At 41.0% G+C, this 20,918-nt stretch overlaps 1 protein-coding gene across 3 annotated transcripts in view; it reads right to left on the reverse strand.

Moving 5' to 3' along the window:
• The window catches only part of LOC135517418 (RNA-binding Raly-like protein), a 161,251-nt gene extending 141,012 nt beyond the window's left edge, over window positions 1-20,239 (reverse strand). For 2 of the 3 annotated variants that reach the window (XM_064941680.1, XM_064941677.1), the window contains exon 1: window positions 20,002-20,239. The gene's annotated coding sequence lies outside the window, so the exon portion shown is untranslated. Of the gene's footprint in view, window positions 1-19,294 lie in introns of all 3 variants that reach the window. The other variant, XM_064941678.1, reaches the window with a different exon arrangement.
• Window positions 20,240-20,918: the final 679 nt, after the last annotated feature.

A 20,918-nucleotide genomic window follows, 5' to 3' on the forward strand; every position in this document is an offset into this window, starting at 1 on the left:
CCCTGAGCTTAATGATCAGCATGGAGGGTACTATGGTGTTGAAGGTATAGCTATAGTCAATGAACAGCATTCGTACATACAGTGCCTTGCAAAAGTATTCGGCCCCCTTGAACTTTGCGACCTTTTGCCACATTTCAGGCTTCAAACATAAAGATATAAAACTGTATTTTTTTGTGAAGAATCAACAACAAGTGGGACACAATCATGAAGTGGAATGACATTTATTGGATATTTCAAACTTTTTTAACAAATCAAAAACTGAAAAATTGGGCGTGCAAAATTATTCAGCCCCCTTAAGTTAAAACTTTGTAGCGCCACTTTTGCTGGGATTACAGCTGTAAGTCGCTTGGGGTATGTCTCTATCAGTTTTGCACATTGAGAGACTGAAATGTTTTCCCATTCCTCCTTGTAAAACAGCTCGAGCTCAGTGAGGTTGGATGAAGAGCATTTGTGAACAGCAGTTTTCAGTTCTTTCCACAGATTCTCGATTGGATTCAGGTCTGGACTTTGACTTGGCCATTCTAACACCTGGATATGTTTATTCTTGAACCATTCCATTGTAGATTTTGCTTTATGTTTTGGATCATTGTCTTGTTGGAAGACAAATCTCCGTCCCAGTCTCAGGTCTTTTGCAGATTCCATCAGGTTTTCTTCCAGAATGGTCCTGTATTTGGCTCCATCCATCTTCCCATCAATTTTAACCATCTTCCCTGTCTTCCCTGTCCCTGCTGAAGAAAAGCAGGCCCAAACCATGATGCTGCCACCACCATGTTTGACAGTGTTTGACAGTATGTTCAGGGAGATGAGCTGTGTTGCTTTTACGCCACACACAACGTTTTGCATTGTTGTCAAAAAGTTCAATTTTGGTTTCATCTGACCAGAGCACCTTCTTCCACATGCTTGGTGTGTCTCCCAGGTGGCTTGTGGCAAACTTTAAACAACACTTTTTATGGATATTTTTAAGAAATTGCTTTCTTCTTGCCACTCTTCCATAAAGGCCAGATTTGTGCAATATACGACTGATTGTTGTCCTATGGACAGAGTCTCCCACCTCAGCTGTAGATCTCTGCAGTTCATCCAGAGTGATCATGGGCCTCTTGGCTGCATCTCTGATCAGTCTTCTCCTTGTATGAGCTGAAAGTTTAGAGGGACGGCCAGGTCTTGGTAGATTTGCAGTGGTCTGATACTCCTTCAATTTCAATATTATCGCTTGCACAGTGCTCCTTGGGATGTTTAAAGCTTGGGAAATCTTTTTGTATCCAAATCCGGCTTTAAACTTCTTCACAACAGTATCTCGGACCTGCCTTGTGTGTTCCTTGTTCTTCATGATGCTCTCTGTGCTTTTAACGGACCTCTGAGACTATCACAGTGCAGGTGCATTTATACAGAGGTGGATTGTATTTATCATCATTAGTCATTTAGGTCAACATTGGATCATTCAGAGATCCTCACTGAACTTCTGGAGAGATTTTGCTGCACTGAAAGTAAAGGGGCTGAATAATTTTGAATGCCCAATTTTTCAGTTTTTGATTTGTTAACAAAGTTTGAAATATCCAATAAATGTTGCTCCACTTCATGATTGTGTCCCACTTGTTGTTGATTCTTCACAAAAAAATACAGTTTTATATCTTTATGTTTGAAGCCTGAAATGTGGCAAAAGGTCGCAAAGTTCAAGGGGGCCAAATACTTTCGCAAGGCACTGTAGGTATTCCTCTTCTCCAGATGGGATACAGTGCAATGTCGATTGCATCATCTGCGGATCTATTGGGGAGGTATGCAAATTGAAATGGGTCTAGGTTGTCAGGTAAGGTGGAGGTAATATGATTGTTAACTAGCCTCTCAGAGCACTTCATGATGACAGAAGTGAGTGCTATGGGGCGATAGTCATTTATTTCAGTTACCTTTGCTTTCTTGGGTACAGGAACAATGGTGGATATCTTAAAGCAAGTGGGGACAGCAGACTGAGATAGGGAGAAATTGAATATGTCCATAAACACTCCAGTCAGCTGGTGTGCGCATGCTCAGAGGACGCAGCTAGGGATACCGTCTGGGCCGGTAGCCTTGCGATGGTTAACATGCTTAAACGTCTTACTCATGTTGGCCACAGAGAACGAGAGCCCACAGTCCTTGGGAGAGGACCACATCGGTGGCACTGTGTTATCCTCAAAGCGGGCGAAGAAGGTGTTTAGCTTGTCCGGGAGCAAGACGTTGGTGTCAGTGACTTGGCTGGTTTTACCCTTTGTAATCAGTGATTGTCTGTAGACCCTGGCACATATGTCTCGTGTCTGAGCCGTTGAATTTTGCCTGTTTGATTTCCTCACGGAGGGAATAATTACACTGTTTGTATTCAACCATATTGCCGTGGTTAAATGAGGTGGTTTTTCCTTTCAGATTTGCGCAATAGCTGCCATCTATCCACGTTTTTGGTTTGGGTAGGTTTTAATAGTCACAGTGGGAACAACATCCCCTATACACTTCCTGATGAACTCAGCCACCGTGTCCGTGTATACATCAATGTTATTCTCAGATGCAAACTGGAACATATCCCAGTCCATGTGATAAAAACAATCTTGAAGCATGGATTCTGATTTGTCAGACCAGTGTCGAATAGACCTTAGCACGGTTACTTCTTGTTTGAGTTTCTGCCTATAGGAAGGGAGGAGCAAAAGGGAATCGTGATCTGATTTGCAGAAAGGAGGGTGGGGCGGGGCAAGGCGGGGCGGGGCGGGCCTTGTAGCCATCCTGGAAGTTAGAGTAACAAATCAAATCAAAATCAAATCAAATGTATTTATATAGCCCTTCGTACATCAGCTGATATCTCAAAGTGCTGTACAGAAACCCAGCCTAAAGCCCCAAACAGCAAGCAATGCAGGTGTAGAAGCACGGTGGTTAGGAAAAACTCCCTAGAAAGGCCAAAACCTAGGAAGAAACCTAGAGAGGAACCAGGCTATGTGGGGTGGCCAGTCCTCTTCTGGCTGTGCGGGTAGAGATTATAACAGAACATGGCCAAGATGTTCAAATGTTCATAAATGACCAGCATGGTCGAATAATAATAAGGCAGAACAGTTGAAACTGGAGCAGCAGCACGGCCAGGTGGACTGGGGACAGCAAGGAGTCATCATGTCAGGTAGTCCTGGTGCATGGTCCTAGGGCTCAGGCCAGTTGAAAGTAACAATGGTCGTTTTTGTAGTGTGAGTACTACAGGCACAAAAAGGACTTGAGTTCCCGTGTTATCACAATCACACCATTAGTAGTTAATCATGAAACATACATCACTGCCTTTCTTCTTCCCGGAGAGTTCTTTATTCCTGTCTCTGCAATGTACTGAGAACCCAGCTGGCTGTATGGACGGGGACAGTATATCCGGAGAGAGCCATGACTCCGTGAAACAGTATGTTACAATCCCTGATGTGTCTCTGGAAAGAGATCCTAGCTCTGAGCTTGTCTACTTTATTGTCCAGGGACTGAACATTAGAGAGTAAAATATTCAGAAGCGTTGGATGGTGTGCACGCCTCCTGAGTCGGACTAGAAGTCCACTCTGAATACTTCTCCGCCAGCGGCGTCTTGGAGTAGCCTCCTGGATAAGTTCAATTGCCCTGGTGGGTGTTTGAACAAAGGATCCAATTCGGGAAAGTCGTATTTCTGGTCGTAATGCTGGTGTGTTACCGCCACTCTGATATCAAAAGTTATTTCAGGCTGTATGTAATAACACAAAAAACATTTTGGGCTAGTAACGTAAAAAAAAGCTAGGAGCTAGAAGCAGAGCTCCCATGTTGGAGCCATTTTACAGTGTGTCTTATCCACTGCTGGAATCCACTGCTGGCCAGTCCAGGGTGTCTGGATTGGAGTCACGTGGGCAGGCTGGCTTTCAAACAGACAGGAGTGAGGCAGCTAAATGACCAAAGCTACTAAATGACTAAAGCTGCTAAATGGCCAACACTGCTAAATGACCAAGCTGCTAAATGACCAAAACTGCTAAATTACCAAATATGCTAAATGTCCAAAGCTGTTAAATGAAAAAGCTGCTAAATGACCAAGCTGCTAAATGACCAAAACTGCTACACTAAATGACCAAAGCTTTACAGGCCACAGGTAACTTTTCAGGGGGCCCGGAGTCACGTGTGGGAGAAATGTTGTGAGTAATAGAAGTAGAAGAGGGGAGTTTATGAGAGCATGGAGAAGTATGTAAAAGACGTCGGAGTGTATGAGAGTTATTGACTTATATTGCACCCGTTACTGGAATGGTTGTTCCAGTTAAGATGCTTAAGGTATTCTCATATTTTAGTTTTCTGAATACTGGCACTCATTTTCTGAATGCAGTTTGCGGGTGAATACAAATTTAAAATGTTGGATATCCCCACTCTGGCTGCAGTCTAATAGGAATTACACATCACTTTGAAAGCCAGCTTAATGTGACTTGTAAACTATGAGTTTCAGGCCACTATATTAGGATAAAACTAGGCCTTATTAAATATGTATTGTATTAAACGTCATGAACAGTCAAAATCATGTTTTTTTATGAAATTGAATAATATTTGGATGAAACCAGATCAAAGTAGGATGACCAAAGTATGAAAAATGACTGTTGCTTCTACATTGATAAATTTGATCATAAAGTTACTGGTCCCCTCCCTCATGTCAAATACTTGGATTCAGGAATTTTAATGCACCAATGGTAACATGATATTTTCTTAACTAACTTAAATGGAAGTTCCGCAATTTAACAAACATCGGAGAAGGCGTATTTGCACAGTAGAGTGGTTTATATAGCTAGATAGCTACTCTACTGGTGACAACATTTGACTGTAGGTTGTCAGCAAACATGTACACTATTCATCTATGGCAAAGATACTTATGTTTCCCCTATCATCTGTGTCTGGTGTTAGCTAGTTACTGGCTAGCTAGGTTTTCAGCCAGCGTGGAACAAAATAATCGTTCAAAACTCTGACGTTGTTGTCATGTCAACACATCCGTCAGTGCTGCTGTGAATTGCATCACAAGAGGCATGTCAAACAGGAGATGTATAAAAAATATATATACATCATTGATGCAATGTCAATGTTCGAATTGCTTTGTATATCACCAAATTAGCTTGAGTTTTTCACTGCAATGCTGCTCAATGCATCCAAGTTTGTTGACATAGGCATTTCAAAGAGCTGTCAGTCAAGGCAAACTCATGAATATAAGCTCCCCGCCCACTCAGCCTGTCTTTTCAAACTTCTTGGAAGCTAGACATGAGGGAAGATGTTATTTTTCACCAATTTCAAGCATTTCTATCTGCAAAAAAATATTACGGTGATATTTTAGTCACGCAAAAGGCTATTTTAATGGGAATTCAAATGACTGTTCTGGACCTTTAAACAAATTTAATTTTAATGACAATATATTCACTTAGAATCTCAATTGGTGAACACCACAGCACTGAAAATGAATGAATGCAACAAGCATGTCTCTGTCACTAGCAAACACTGTCAACTGTGGTACTAGTACTGTAGCTCTAAAATTCACCTGAAAGGAAATATGCAAATAAGGTCCTGGAGGGTCAAAACATTTCTGGTTTGGGATTTTTGTTCTTCAAAAAAACCATCCCATTTATGGTTCTTCAGAGACTCTACAATGGTTTCCATATGGCATCGCTCTCAAGAACCTTATTTGGTTCCAACTTGCAGTTTTATTTTTAAGAGTGCAGAGATGAAGAAAGATGCACACCATGATCCACGAGTGCACTCTCATGAGACAATCCAGAACCAACTCTCTGATTGCAGTTGCATGAGGAGAGCCCTTGTGTGTATTCTTTGGAAAACTTCAGTACACTATGCTCCCACCTACCTACCTACCTACCTAACCTACCTACCTACCTACCTACCTACTTACTTACTTAACGCAATTGGACCACTATCAAAACTTCAGAGGATTGCTTTGAAGCTAGCTTGTGGTTTCATTTCAAGAGTGAAGTGCTTTTATGTGACAATATACAGTACATGTTGGGCTCTGAGATATTTTCCAAAAAAGGCCTATTGTATGCAACGCAGGAGCTCTATCATCAGAGAAAGAATATCTATTGATGAAGAAGTCTCTAAAAAATGTTATTGTGTAAACGCAGTTGGAAAAGAAAGAAGTGAAAAGTGAACAAGGAATTGAACGATATCAAATCCAGGCAGTAGTAGTTAGGAGGTTTGATAAGTGATGGAGACAAAAAAACAAATTATATTCAATTCATGACTCTAAGTTTATTTCTTCATGTGACTAGTCAATGGCCTTCTTCTGGAAATACATACACAGCAATAATTGCCTTACTGCTTCATACCTTGTAGATTATAAAACAGATTACCATAAGAAATGCACACACACAGAGGATTAAAAATATCCAAGTAACGTGTGAGGCTGGATGGGTGAATGCCAACTCAGACAGTCTGGGAAGTGAAACGCAATTTAATGATGAACTCACCCTGAAAGAACCTTCAGTCTGTCAATCACTTGACCCACTGTACTGTATGGGAATTTGACTGCTAAAGCCCCGGCACTAGCCCCATAATGAGATCTCTGAAAATGATTGAATTATTCTGATGGTATTCAGCAGGCTAGCGCTTAGGGCGCAGACACCCCTCAACGATAAGCTGTAGAGAGGAGACTAACCTACTGGGATGATTCTACAGGTACAATGTGACGAATGAGGATGGACTATTCACTCAGGATCTAGCAAGTCCTCCTAATAATGGGTGGAGCTAGATTGGACTGCTAGGCATTCATTTGTTCTGTAGCCATATGGGTCTGGACAAAACTAGGGCACTATATAGCAGGGGTGCAACTTTCACTGGGGATGGGGGGGGGACATGTCCTCAGTGAAAGAAATTGCATTTTTGTTCACCCCAGTTTTATTATTGGAATGTGATACAAACAAAATGGGGCAACGGTGTGCTTTATGACCATGTGGACGACTCTGGGCGGTCGGGTAGGCTGTTTGGAGGGTTTATCTGACAGGAAAAAATAAAATAAATAAATAAATAAATGTGATGTCCCCCCCCCACTTCTAAAAGTTACGCCCCTGCAATATAGGGAATAGGGTGGGACAGGAATTTCACATCATGGACAGGACAACATTTACATCATTGTGCTCTGAATATCAAACCATGACAAATATCCATATAACCACAATACATTCACCCTGACTTAATGAAGGATGACTGAGTCCATGATAGCAACATAGTCTTATATTCATGAGATCATATTCAAAGCTCAAAGAGCCCTCTGCATCTTCCGACAGTACTATATTTGCATTCTACCCAGTTATAGGGCAGTATCACTGAACAAGTAATTGGAAACTGGAATTGCTTTTCAAATTGTTTCAACTTTCATTGACTGACCTAATTAGCACCATGATTACATTTGTTGGAGAGATCACTATCTAAGTGTTGTGACTAATTCAGAGGACTATTTTAAACCCATGTCTCTAATTAGCGCTATTTGCATAATGGGTCTGCTTGATTACTTAATTATGTTGGTAATCTCTAACGATGCTATTGTCATGTGTCTTTGACAGTACAGCAAAATAATAACGATAGAGACAAATACACCCTGCGCTACTGTTTGCTTAACAGACAAAGCAATGCATTACATACAAATAATGGCTTTCTACTACCTTTCCTTGTGCAAGGTTTAATCCATGGAGATATTGGATAGGATTTTTCAATCTCAGAGTGAGAGGGATGCTGAATCATAACAACAAAGGGCCTGAAATTGCACTGAAGGATAGGAATGTGGATCACACACACACACACACACACACACACACACACACACACACACACACACACACACACACACACACACACACACACACACACACACACACACACACACACACACACACACACACACACACACACACACTAACACGATTTAATACAATTTTCTTAGATCCTCCTACACACTTAATAACTTCAGATGCCGGTATTGATATCCAGGAGAGCGGCTTAGCGGACCACATTACCTGAGATCAAATGCTGATAATATTGTGTGTGTGTGTTTGTGTGTGTTTGTGTATGTTTGTGTATGTGTGTGTGTGAGACAGAGAGCACATAAGTCATTGGAGATGTTTGGAGGAGGATCATTTGATGATGTTCTCAATTATTTCTGGATGCAATATGCTAATGGTTTGTTATAGATCTATTGCAATCAATGTGAACACTTGCAACCATTTCCCATAATACCAGTGGATCATAGCCATATTCATCAACTGAGTCAATGTGCTTGTGGAGCAAAAATGGCGTATTGCTTTAAATACTCATTTGAACAGGGGAAATTAACAATTAAGGAGCAATATGGCACCTGGCATCTAATAGAACAATAACCACTAAGCACCTTGGTTTCATCTGATGTCAAAACAGAGAGAAAATCAATAGGGAGAATGGAGTCTTGTTTACACACGTCACCTGATGGACTGTGGCATACTGCAAGATGTCAACAAGCTATTGATATCCCAGAGAAAATTGCTGTGCTAAGCGAAGGGAAATTAAATCATGGGACAATTTTGTTCCACTTTAGAATGGTGATGTTTTGAACAGCCAGATGGTTGGGCTTTTTCATAGGTTTTAAAGGGAACCTACTATGCAGACGGAATGAAATGAGTGAGGCAACTGCTATGCTTAAACCCTCACCCACCCACACATGCACGCACACACAGACACGCTCCCACGCACGCACGCACTCACACATTATCATAGTCATAGCTCTACCATTCACAGCCCCCAGCTGGCTCTCATTACCACTGAATGTGTACAGCACATCCATGTCTGACTTCCCTAGCTGCCTCCATATCCTTACCCCCATGACACTTCTCCACTCTTCCCCCATGGACACAGGGCTCTGGTCAAAAGTTATATTTGGAATAGGGTGCCATTTGGAACACATCCTCATTTCATTAGCCCTGGCTTTCTGGAGCCCTTTAAGAGCATTGTAGAGGGTTCACAAACTGAATCAACCTCATGGACAGCTACTAATTCCAATCACTACAGCAGTCATAGCATACTACATCAGTCCCAACACTAGATTCAAGTGAGTCTACTTCCTGCACTCCCCTGAGGCTAATCATCATCATGAACACAGTTCAAAACAACATCCTGTGGAGTAAAATCAACGATCACTACACCAATAAACTTTCACTGGGCTACAGTGAACCATTGGGAGAGGGCAGAAAAGGTTTGCTTCCTGGACGTGCTTAAAGACAAACACATCTCCCTTCTCTCCTTCTCTCCCATTGAATGAACCTCTGTTTTCCTGGTGGTAGACTCTGGAAATTGAGGTCATGATCCTCATAAGTGTGCAGAGATATCTTACTCAGGGAGCACCTCTATTTCAGAAATACTGCAAGTGCCGTATGTATCAAATATTTCAGAATAGGAGTGCTGATCTAGGATCAGGTCTTCCCTGCCAATGTAACCTTTTTCACTACGATCTAAAAGGCAAAACTGATCCTAAAACAGCACTCCTACTCTGAGATGCTTGATACATTTGTCCCCAGAAGGCAAAGTGCAAATCCCTTAGTATTGGAGTATCTTAGCTCGTGATTGCATTGTGCATGGTGAACGCTACAGAATAGAGATAGAGCGGGACATGGTGACAGAGGGTAGCGGCAGGGTAGCCTAGTGGTTAGAGTGTTGGACTAGTAACCAGAAGGTTCCAAGTTCAAACCCCCGAGCTGACAAGGTACAAATCTGTCATTCTGCTCCTGAACAGGCAGTTAACCCACTGTTCCCAGGCCGTCATTATAAATAAGAATTTGTTCTTAACTGACTTGCCTAGTAAAATAAAGGTAGAGGGTGAACGTCTAAAAGGGTGACCAACCTCTATGGTGTGATTCTGCTGTGTGACCAACCTTGAAGACATGGTGTGATTCTGTGTCTTCAAGGTTGGTCACACAGCTGTGCCCATAGACGTTCACCCTTTTTTTTCTACCTTTATTTTACTAGGCAAGTCAGTTGGTCACACAGCTGTGCCCATAGACGTTCACCCTTTTTTTCCCTACCTTTACCACAGTGATGTGTACAGAGATGACACGGTGTGACACCCCAATGGAGAACAGGCAGATTAACTAGAAAGGAAGAACTCTAACACTATAACACACTGTCTCTATCTCTCACACTCCCGCCACTCCCTCTCAAACTAATACAGACAGGCAGTGAAACACACTAGATCTAATGGAAAGTGTGAAAGGAAAGAGCGAGGAGATGTTATGAAACCATGATAAACCCGGTCTAGTGGAAAACCCTTGAATAGTAGTGGGTCTGACTAACAACAAACTCTTAGTCTTTGTCTCAAATGGCAGTCTATCCCTAGCTTGTGCACTGAATTTGACCAGTGTCCTGATCAAAAATAGTGCACTGAGTGCACAAAACATTAGGAACACTTTCTAATATTGCGTTGCACTCCCTTTTGCCTTCAGAACAGCCTCAATTCGTCGGCGCATGGACTCTACAAGATGTAGAAAGCGTTCCACATGGATGCTGGCCTATGTTGACTTCAATGCTTCCCACAGTTGTGTCAAGTTGGCTGGATGTCCATTTGGGCGGTGGACCATTCTTGATACACACAAGAAACCTTTGAGCGTGAAAAACACAGCAGCGTTGCAGCTCTTGACACACTCAAACCGGTGCATCTGGCACCTACTAGCATACTCTGAACAGAACCAGTCAGAACAGCTGAGTCCAACAGAACCAGTCAGAAGAGCTGAGTCCAACAGAATCAGTCAGAAAAGCTGGGTCCAACAGAACCAGCCAACAGAACCAGTCAGAACAGCTGTGTCTTACAGAACCAGTCAGAACATATGAGTCCAACAGAACAGTCAGAACAGCTCAGTATAACAGAACCAGTCAGAACAGCTGAGTGCAACAGAACCAGCCAACAGAACCAGTTAGAACAGCTGAGTCCAACAGAATCAGTTAGAACAGCTAAGTCCAACAGAACCATTCAGAACAGCTGCGTCTAACAGAACCAGTCAGAACATACGAGTCCAACAGAACCAGTCAGAACAGCTGAGTCCAACAGAACTAGTCAGAATAGATGAGTCCAGTGGAAGAGCCAGCATGGAGCTGACCTAGATGGGAAAAATCCTCCTTCAATCGGGTCCCAGAGGTCATCTGGGGAGCCAGGCAGGGCATTATCTGCTTCAGTGCTTCTCTGCAGCATCTGTCGGCCTTCACCACCTGCTCTGGAGGGCCACAGACCTCTCATCTGCCTCCTTGTTGGTTTGTTTGTTGTTCTTTCCCAGACTTTCTAAATATCACACAGTCACATAGCCATGTCCGATATGTGCTTGAGGAACATGGATCAAGTCCTTTGCTTTTTACTATGCCTAGAATCATTGTATTTAGGTGGAACCCTTTGTAAAATACTGAGCTCTTTATTGTAGAAAATGCTTTACTGAGTACTCTCTTACAACCAAATATCAAAAGTACAATTTGGTTGTGAAGACCCAGCTTTAAATAAATGTGTTTCAAAGGGACATTGGAATGAGCTCTATATGAACTCTCTCATATAACAACATCACAAAGAAATATTGAGATTTAAAATATTGACTAAATCCTTCAATAAAGCCAACTATTTTAGGTAAGAGATTAAGTTATTGGTGTATTGCAATGGCCAGGCTCAGAGGGATTGAGACAGGCTCAAAAAAGGATGGAGATAGAGGTAGAGAAAGGCAGGAATAAATATATCCAAATAGAATGAAGACACCACATGTGAAATAGAGATGAATGTGAGTGTGTTGAAGCCAAAGACACTGAGATGTCACCATTATTTTAGCTTTGTGTAGTCAGAGTCAGAAACCATCTTTGTCTCCATTAGGACACAGGAGTGAGACACGTGGATTGTCAACTTCAAATACAGACAGAACACACACACAGACAAGGAAGTCACTGTCAGCACCCAAACCAGACAGAGCGCACAGACATGTCATGAAGACACATTGTCATCATCAACGCTTGTTACAGCAACGTAAATGGTGAGTTGTGTTGTGTGTGACTGTCAAAACAAGTTAGTGCGTTACTGTGTCACGGATGTTGTCATTATTCACTCCACATATTCCCAAAATATCACAAGCAATGGTGTGTGTGTGTGTGTGTACTGTATGTGTGTGTGCGTGCGTGTTCGCATTCGTGCGTACAGGCGTGTGCTTAACTTGTTTGTTTTGCCCAATCATTTCTCTAGCATTTTACAAACATAATACAATCCAGAGTGTGAAAGGATGTACATGTTGAGACTGTTGAGCAGTCACTGTCTAGTTGTACTCAAGCCCGAGGGTAAGTCTTTGACACTAATTACGACTTTTTTTCCTGCAAGCAAATATGATACATTGACAAAAGTAAATACATTGGAAAAGCTTGTGCAACTGAAGTGAGACAAATGATTCTCTAAAATGACATTCAGTCTGATCTTGGAAGGGATGCTACTGAAATAGTCTGTGAAATTGATTCCATGAACTGAATCCCGATATAATCAGCTGCAAGGATAAAATAATGTGCACATCGATATACAATGAGAGAGCAATAGAAACAAACACACTCACACTCACTCTCACCAGAATATGTTATTTTTGTATTACAGTAGTCTGGTATACAGTAGTCTGGTATATTTGTTCTAATTAGAGATAAGTGTACAGTTATTATGTCTGGATGGTCCTTGGTGCAGAAATGTACTCCTGCAGAAATTGGAGTTGTCCGTGGGTCTGATAAAGGGTTATCATGCAATGCCCTAACGTTTGAACTGTCCTTGGTCTTGAAAAGAATGTCACAAAAGCGCTGTCCAAGGTCCTGAAATGGGCTTTATCACTAAATCACTGTCTATGGTCCTGAAATAGTTTTTCACAAAATCAGTGTCGATTGTCCTGAACTGTCAATGATTGAAAGTACCGTATCACAAAACCAGTCCATGGTCCTGAAATTCGCTTCCTTGCTTAATTACTGTCTCTATGGTTAGCCAAAGTTAGCACTTGGTGTGCAATCCATATTCATCATATAATTCAGTGTTTTATTTAATTAGGTGGTGCAAATTAACCTACATGCCCACATACCATAATTACATACATCCATATAAGCAAAACTGCAGATTTCCTAATAAAATGCAAAGGTGGTCTTCATTGATATATCCTTTAAACAATGTAAACTACGCTTTGGTCCTATTATTGCTCAAACAATTTCTATTTGGTGCAAAATTGAAAAACAATGGAACTGGGAATCAAAATGGCATGCCCATATTCCAATATTTCACAATAATACCTTGCGATCTGGAGGGTGCCCCTTTTCATCACCCCAATGATCCAAATGTGGAACCCGTACCCTTACCGATATCCTGAACAATTATGGTTTCTGAACATTCCAAGATTTTAAAGATACATACACAATACCAGTCAACTCATTTTTTTCTATATTTACAATTTATGTCAAATAAGCTGTCCTTTGGGAAATTCAACTACCACACCATCCAATGAAGGGGTTTATAAATGATCTGGGCTCCTGAATGGACTGATCTCTATAATATAAAAAATAACTTTTGGAAAGCTCATATTCTGAGGTCGCCATTAAACAAGTATGGTCCACAGATCTAATTGAATCTGAACAACCCTTTAACTGGAAGAGACTATGGTAAAATATGACCTTGTCATCCCGTAATCCGAAGCATTAATTTATACATTTTACGTTTGTTCATAGACTGTATCTAACACCAAGGAAACGTTTTACCATGATATTGAACCCCAACTGTTCACTGTGTCCCCTAAATTAGGAAGGCACATTTCTTCACATGATGTGGGAGTGCCCTGCAGTTAAATGCTTCTGGGGCAAAGTTACAAAATTCACAGTGCATAATTTAAATATTCAATGCTTTGCATATATTATGTTAATTAACTACAATAGCTCCTTGAATAAGGTGAGAAATGGGTTGGGGTTATGCATTTCTTTGATTGTTTTTTTGTACCTGTAACCCCCCCCCCCCACTGATAAAAAATGTTAAATGACAAAATTGGATGGTCTCTTGCCAGTTGGGTTTCTGTTTAAGATTCAGGGAATCTGTGAGCAGGGGGAAATAACTTTGAATTATAAATATTTCCAAGCAAGGACAGATAATGTGTGATATACTGTAGATGTATTGGCACACATAAAGGCAATTCACTAAGTGTACTGTACCCTGTGATTTGTTGGGTATTTGGTGTGTATACGTCCCTGGTCCCATGCTGGTGGATATGGGAGAAATATAACTATTTGAAAAATGACACCAGTCACAACCCAATGATAATAGAGAAGAGAGTAAATTAGGTCTGAAGGATGAAGAAGACTAAAACTCACTGCAAATATGATTTCTCTTTCTCCAAAACTCATTTAGGAATCATCCCAAGAGTGGATTTGGGGATACAGAATAGAGAGAAAGAAGGAAAGAAAGAGATTATGTGCAATGCCTAATTTGCCAGGCCCAAAATGAATGGAGCGTGACATGGTGCTCTCAGTTACTCTTTTCTTTCACACTCATACACACACACACACACACACACACACACACACACACACACACACACACACACACACACACACACACACACACACACACACACACACACACACACACACACACACACACACACACACACACACACACACACACTCAGCAGGGGCAAGAGCGAAATAAATAAAATAAAGCGACAGAGAGAGAGTTGATATTGCTGTCGGGTAGATATAGAGTAGGCCTATCATCAATATTGTGGGGCTCTACTCTGATCACATTCAAAAGAGAAGAGAAAGATGCAGTGTGCTTTAGCTCCAGATAGATGGGGGTAAGTGTGGGGTCAACCTTATAAAGAGCCATGAAGACAGACAGATGAGACATACTGTCCTAAACAGAGAGGTGAAATCATGGGGGGATGATTCAGTCACTCCCCGTAATGCAGCACAAAATTGACTGCTGTTGTCCACAGTCGACAACAGCAATATCAAGACTGAGTGAAAACTTGCCTTTTTCAGTAGTGTCTATTCAGAAGCACTTTTGCAATAGTATGTGGATAAGCTTAACCAGAAGTAAGCATTACGCTATTGAGTTACCACCTTCAGCATACACAATCATTAAAAACAAAATTTAAAACTAACATGGGAAGCTCTGAATAAGAGTGTCTTTCTAAATGATATTAACGAACTAATGAAATGTCATTTGTTCTAAAACCACTATTTCATCAGCAATCCTCACACACAATTGAGTCCCAATGTGTCGCGAATGGCTCATTTAAGTGGAGAATTCTAACTCAAATGGTTCCACATAATTGGCCCTGAAAAGTCGTTCAGTCCGGTCCAATTCTTCAGATATAATTGTATAGAATATGATTACTAAGTGAGATATCCTTTCACTTATCAAATTAACAGCTAAGAAAAGGGGACCTCGAGGTACATAACGGTTTAAAAAAAGCAGAATGGGTAAGCTGTTTATCTCTTCAAAAGGAGAATGGAGCTAAGAAGAGGAACGCCTCATTGAGAGAAACATTTTTTTTTACTCATTTATAACCCAACCACTCATTAAGATATGAGTGGAGTGCAAAATATGGGAGTTTGTTTTCATAATAAGGAATGATTTATTTATGGGAAATTGCCATACATAGACAATGGAGCCAGAGCCAATACAAGGTCAAAAAGAGTGGCTGGGAATGAGCAATAAAAAATGAAAAAAATATATATTTGTCACATGCACCGAACTCAACTTTACTGTGAAATGCTTACATATGAGCCCTTTCCCAACAATGCAGAGTTAAAAACGAACAAAATATTATCAAAAAAGAAAGGAAATAGTAACACAATAAAATAACAATAACAAGACTATATACAAATAATATATCAGTACCGAGTCAATGTGCAGAGGTACGATGTAGCTGAGGTAATATGTACATGTAGGTAGGGGTAACAGTGACTAGGCAATTAGGATAGATAATAAACAGAGTAGCAACAGAATATATGAAGAGTGTGAAAGTGTGTCTATGTGGGAGTGTGAGTGTGGTGTCAATATGTGTGTGTGTGTGTGTGTGTGTGTGTGTGTGTGTGTGTGTGTGTGTGTGTGTGTGTGTGTGTGTGTGTGTGTGTGTGTGTGTGTGTGTGTGTGAGTGTATATATTGTGTGAGTGTGTGTGTGTTTGTGTGTCAGTGCAGTATGTGTGAGTGTGTGGGTGGGTGGAGTCCAAAGAGTGTGCATAGAGCCGGTGCAAGAATGTCACTGCAAAGAAAAAGGGGGTCAATGCAAAAAGTATGGGTAGCCATTTGATTAACTGTTCAGCAGTCTTATGGCTTGGGGATAGAAGCTGTTCAGGAGCATTTTAATCACAGATTTGGCACTCTGGTACTGCTTGCCGTGAGGAAGCAGAGAGAACAGTCTATGACTTGGGTGGCTGGTGTCTTTGACAACAGAACTGACAGAACAATCTGTGCGTCCCAAGTGACAACCTATCCCCTATATAGTATATAGTGCACTATATAGGGCCCTATGTGCCTTGGGTCAAAAGTTGTGCACACTTGATAAGGAATAGGATCCCATTTAGGATGCACACACTCACTAATATCAAGCTCTAAAGCCCAAGGAGATGAAGCAAAGAATATTCAACAATCAAAATGAAGAACTACTGAATAATTGATAACTACATTGCAATGAAGGCCTTCATAAACCAGAGGCTAAACTCACAGGCCCTGCTTTCCCACCAAACCTCAGAATGTGATTTCATGACTTATTTAATTTGATTCTCTTCACCATGATGTGTAACTGGGAACTCAGGTAACAGAAGTGAAAACAGCTTCCTATCCCATATGCATGCCACCATCCTTGAAGCCCTGAGTTCCTTTTCATGGACTCAGATATTGGTTACTTGTGGCCAATCCTCTAAGAGATCAGACAGTTATGTTGAAAGACTCTTTGATTCCTGTCCCACACACCCTGCAGCTTTGATGACATGGGGATCTGACGAAGGAGCATTTTCATGGAAACAGAATATACTGACAGAGTTAGAAGCCTTAACCTTTTCAATGGCTACATGGGATAAAACAACAACAATATTCTGAATGCACCCCCCTAAACTCAACTGGCTGGGTTGAAAACAAATCAATTTGGGTTATATGGTAACCCAGCGCTGGATGAATATTGGACACAACATACACTGGACTATTTTGACCCAGCCAGTTGGGTTGTGTGCAGTGTCCCTGAACAGTACACACACACACACACACACACACACACACACACACACACACACACACACACACACACACACACACACACACACACACACACACACACACACAATCATGGACAAGGCACGCAAGTACAGTTGAAGTCGGAAGTTTACATACACTTAGGTTGGAGTCATTAAAACTCGTTTTTCAACCACTCCACAAATGTCTTGTTAACAAGCTATAGTTTTGGCAAGTCGGTTAGGACATCTAATTTGTGCATGACACAAGTAATTTTTCCAACAATTGTTTACAGACAGATTATTTCACTGTAACACAATTCCAGTGGGTCAGAAGTTTACATACACTAAGTTGACTGTGCCTTTAAACAGCTTGGAAAATTCCAGAAAAGGATGTCAAAGTTGTGGCAAAATGGCTTAAGCACAACAAAGTTAAGGTATTGGAGTGGCCATCACAAAGCCCTAACCTCAATCGTATAGAACATTTGTGGGCAGAACTGAAAAAGTGTATGCAAGCAAGGAGGCCTCCAAACCTGACTCAGTTACACCAGCTGTCAGGAGGAATGGGACAAAAATCACCCAACTTATTGTGGGAAGCTTGTGGAAGGCTACCCGAAACGTTTGACCCAAGATAAACAATTTAAAGGAAATGGTACCAAATTCTAATTGGGTGTATGCAAACTTCAGACCCACTGGGAATGTGAGGAAAGAAATAAAAGCTTAAATAAAACATTCTCTCAACTATTATTCTGACATTTCACATTCTTAAAATAAAGTGGTGATCCTAACTGACCTAAAACAAGGAATTTTTACTTGGATTAAATGTCAGGAATTGTGAAAAACTGAGTTTAAATGTATTTATTTGGCTAACGTGTATGTAAACGTCCGACTTCAACTGTATGTCAACAGGACATTCCTGTCAGAGGTATTATTCATGATGAGAGCCAAGGTATCTTCACATATGAGCTATCATATTTTTCAGTTTTCATTTATAGCGAGGCTGGCTGGGCCCAGATAACAGGGGAGCTGCCTAGAGGGCAGACACAACAACTGCAGGAAGTAATGCAGCCTCATCATAACGTCCAGCAGGAGACGTGTCAGAGGTATTTTTTATCAATATGGCAGAAATACCTTTCAACACCTACAGAGGGTACATACATCTTATTGATAGATTATGATACCTATACAGCATTTTGGAGTTGGCTGTTATTATGTAAACAGTAACCTATAGCTACTATTACGACAAATATGCCAAATCACAATCTAATTTAGACCAAATCACAACAACCACATAGCAACACCTCTCTACAGTGTACCTACACTACTGCAATCACAACAAAGAGATTGACTACAAGTGTGAACCACACAAACAGACCATGACTGGCGGGGTGGGGTGGGGGGGTGGGTGAAGGGAATAAGGACCATCCCTAATAGCCTTTAAAAGCTGTATCGAAATGGATTGCCTTCAACAGAAAGATCATGCACGGACGCATTGTTTAAGTACCATTAGTCCACAGGGTAGGCTATGCGCGTGCATTGTATTGCCAATTATTTTCTCACTCATTTCTTCATCTAATCCACAATAATGCACTCTGAAGGAAATGTGGATGTAATTGGCTCGAGCGCCGGGTTATTTTCCGCGGAGCTAAACTGTATCGGTGCAACAGCCTGGATAGCCTATATGTCATATGGTGCATATTTAATAAAGTGAGCAATAGACTTTGGCTCTGCTGTATTTATTATCGGGACCATGGTAGAATTTCAGAGAACCGTACTTACATTCTTACATCAGAAGTGTTATCCTTTACCATCTTCATGCGGCGACTTGGTTGTTGTTGATCAGAAGGAAACTCATTATACTGTACCAACCTGCATGTGTTTTTTATTCGTTCTCATTGAGTTGGCCTATTACCAAGTATTATTGTGCAAAACCTTCAAACAACCTTCAAATGCATCAGGCCTATACTGTAATAAACGCAATATTCCCTCACAAAATAATACATCAGCCACAGGTGCATATTTCTGTACCACCTTGCTTTTTATTGCAAATACACAGGCACTAAAGGTGTGACAACTAATCCACTCATTATATACCTGCAAAGGGAGAATGTCTGTTCATCCTCGTTGAAACAGAAAACAAAAACGCATTGACCCAAGAATCAAAACACTCCTCGTCCACTCAGCACCATCTATGAAAAATGATACTTCCAAAAATACTTGACACTGATATCTGCAAAAGTATAATAAATCGAAAAAATGAAAGAAACACAAAAAGAAACAAACCTGTGATCAGTGAGCTGCAAGAAAAGTTTCAAGTTAAAACGTCATCAGGTTTAAAAATGACTCCTTTAAAGAAAAGAGGACCAAAATAAAAGCCAAGGCTTGGTCAGTGAGCACCGAGACACCAAAATCACAAAACTCGTATAAACAACACTGCAAAATACAAAGCAAAGCATAGCAACAGCTAAAGTCGACAGAAACAAAAAAATAAAAATGTTTGAAAACCACCAGTAAAACCACATTAGAAAAATATTAGACTGACAACCCGCTTGGTTGAAAAACCAGTTTCATGATTTCACAAGACTGCAAGCACGAATCTCCAGTGCCCGATGCAAACCGTTACCCATCTCGGTACACATGATTCAGAATCACTGCATGCTAAAAACTTGAAGCCTGGATGGAAAAACGCTAAAAACCACCACTTCAAATATCATCTTAAACACCAGCAAAAGGAGGAAAAATAAAAAGAGTAATTAAAAAGACAAAAAATGCTTAGAAAAAGCCATTGGAAATGTACTCACCGAGCGGGAGTAAAATGTTGCAATAAAAATGTGATATGGCACAAAATACAGTATGGCGGTGCAAGCCCGAAATGATGTGCTTTTCTCTAGATCTCAGCCTCCGGTTCTGTCATGTGACTCAGAATCAGCCCGACATCCAGCAATGAGCGACTAGCGAAGAACAGCTGAAGCCGAATACTCTCCGAACGGCTCGCCGCTCTCCAAAAGTAAAAGAGGTAGTCCTTATCATTCTACAGTTATGACTGAGCTGGTTGTGTTTTTTCTTCTAGATTTTTTTTTTCTTTTAAAGATGCAGCGCTCACTGGATGTCAGAGCCTACGTAACATCAAGGCTGTTCTTTCAACTTCTGGTTGCTTCCTTCACTACCTAGCAGTCATTTGAACGTGATTGTTGCTGTATCCCAGCATTTGTAATGCCAAGTTGGTCTACTGTATGATATTGGCTATTTTCGTTTGGTATAAGCCACTCTTGTAACAAGTGTACCAAGAGTGGCTTGTAGAGTTTGCACAGGTAAAGGAGCATACAGCAATGTTAATCAGACTAAGCATGCACTGAATGTGAACAGTAGACTTAACACGCCAGTAACTGAAAATACAATATGCGCTGTCCATGCACTGAAGGCTACTGTTAACATTACTCCTTTCAGTGCATGCTTGCTCAGCATTGCGCTGCAATTTAGCTGTGCACTCTAAATCAGTGTGGCCAATGAAAGCTGTTTGACCATGCAGGTTGAATGTCAATAGTGTGCATGACTATGGTGAGGAAAACCTTATTCACCTATTAGAGTGTTTTGATTTATGTTTTCTTGCCGCATACCTCTCTAAAGGCTACAGTGTAAAGCATGTTATTTTGTTATTAGTGATCTAACATCTAACAACACACTGCTATCCCAAGGGTGGACTTTGTCAGCATTTACA

Source organism: Oncorhynchus masou, chromosome 28 (assembly GCF_036934945.1).
Source record: "Oncorhynchus masou masou isolate Uvic2021 chromosome 28, UVic_Omas_1.1, whole genome shotgun sequence".
Classification (NCBI taxonomy): Eukaryota; Metazoa; Chordata; class Actinopteri; order Salmoniformes; family Salmonidae; genus Oncorhynchus; species Oncorhynchus masou.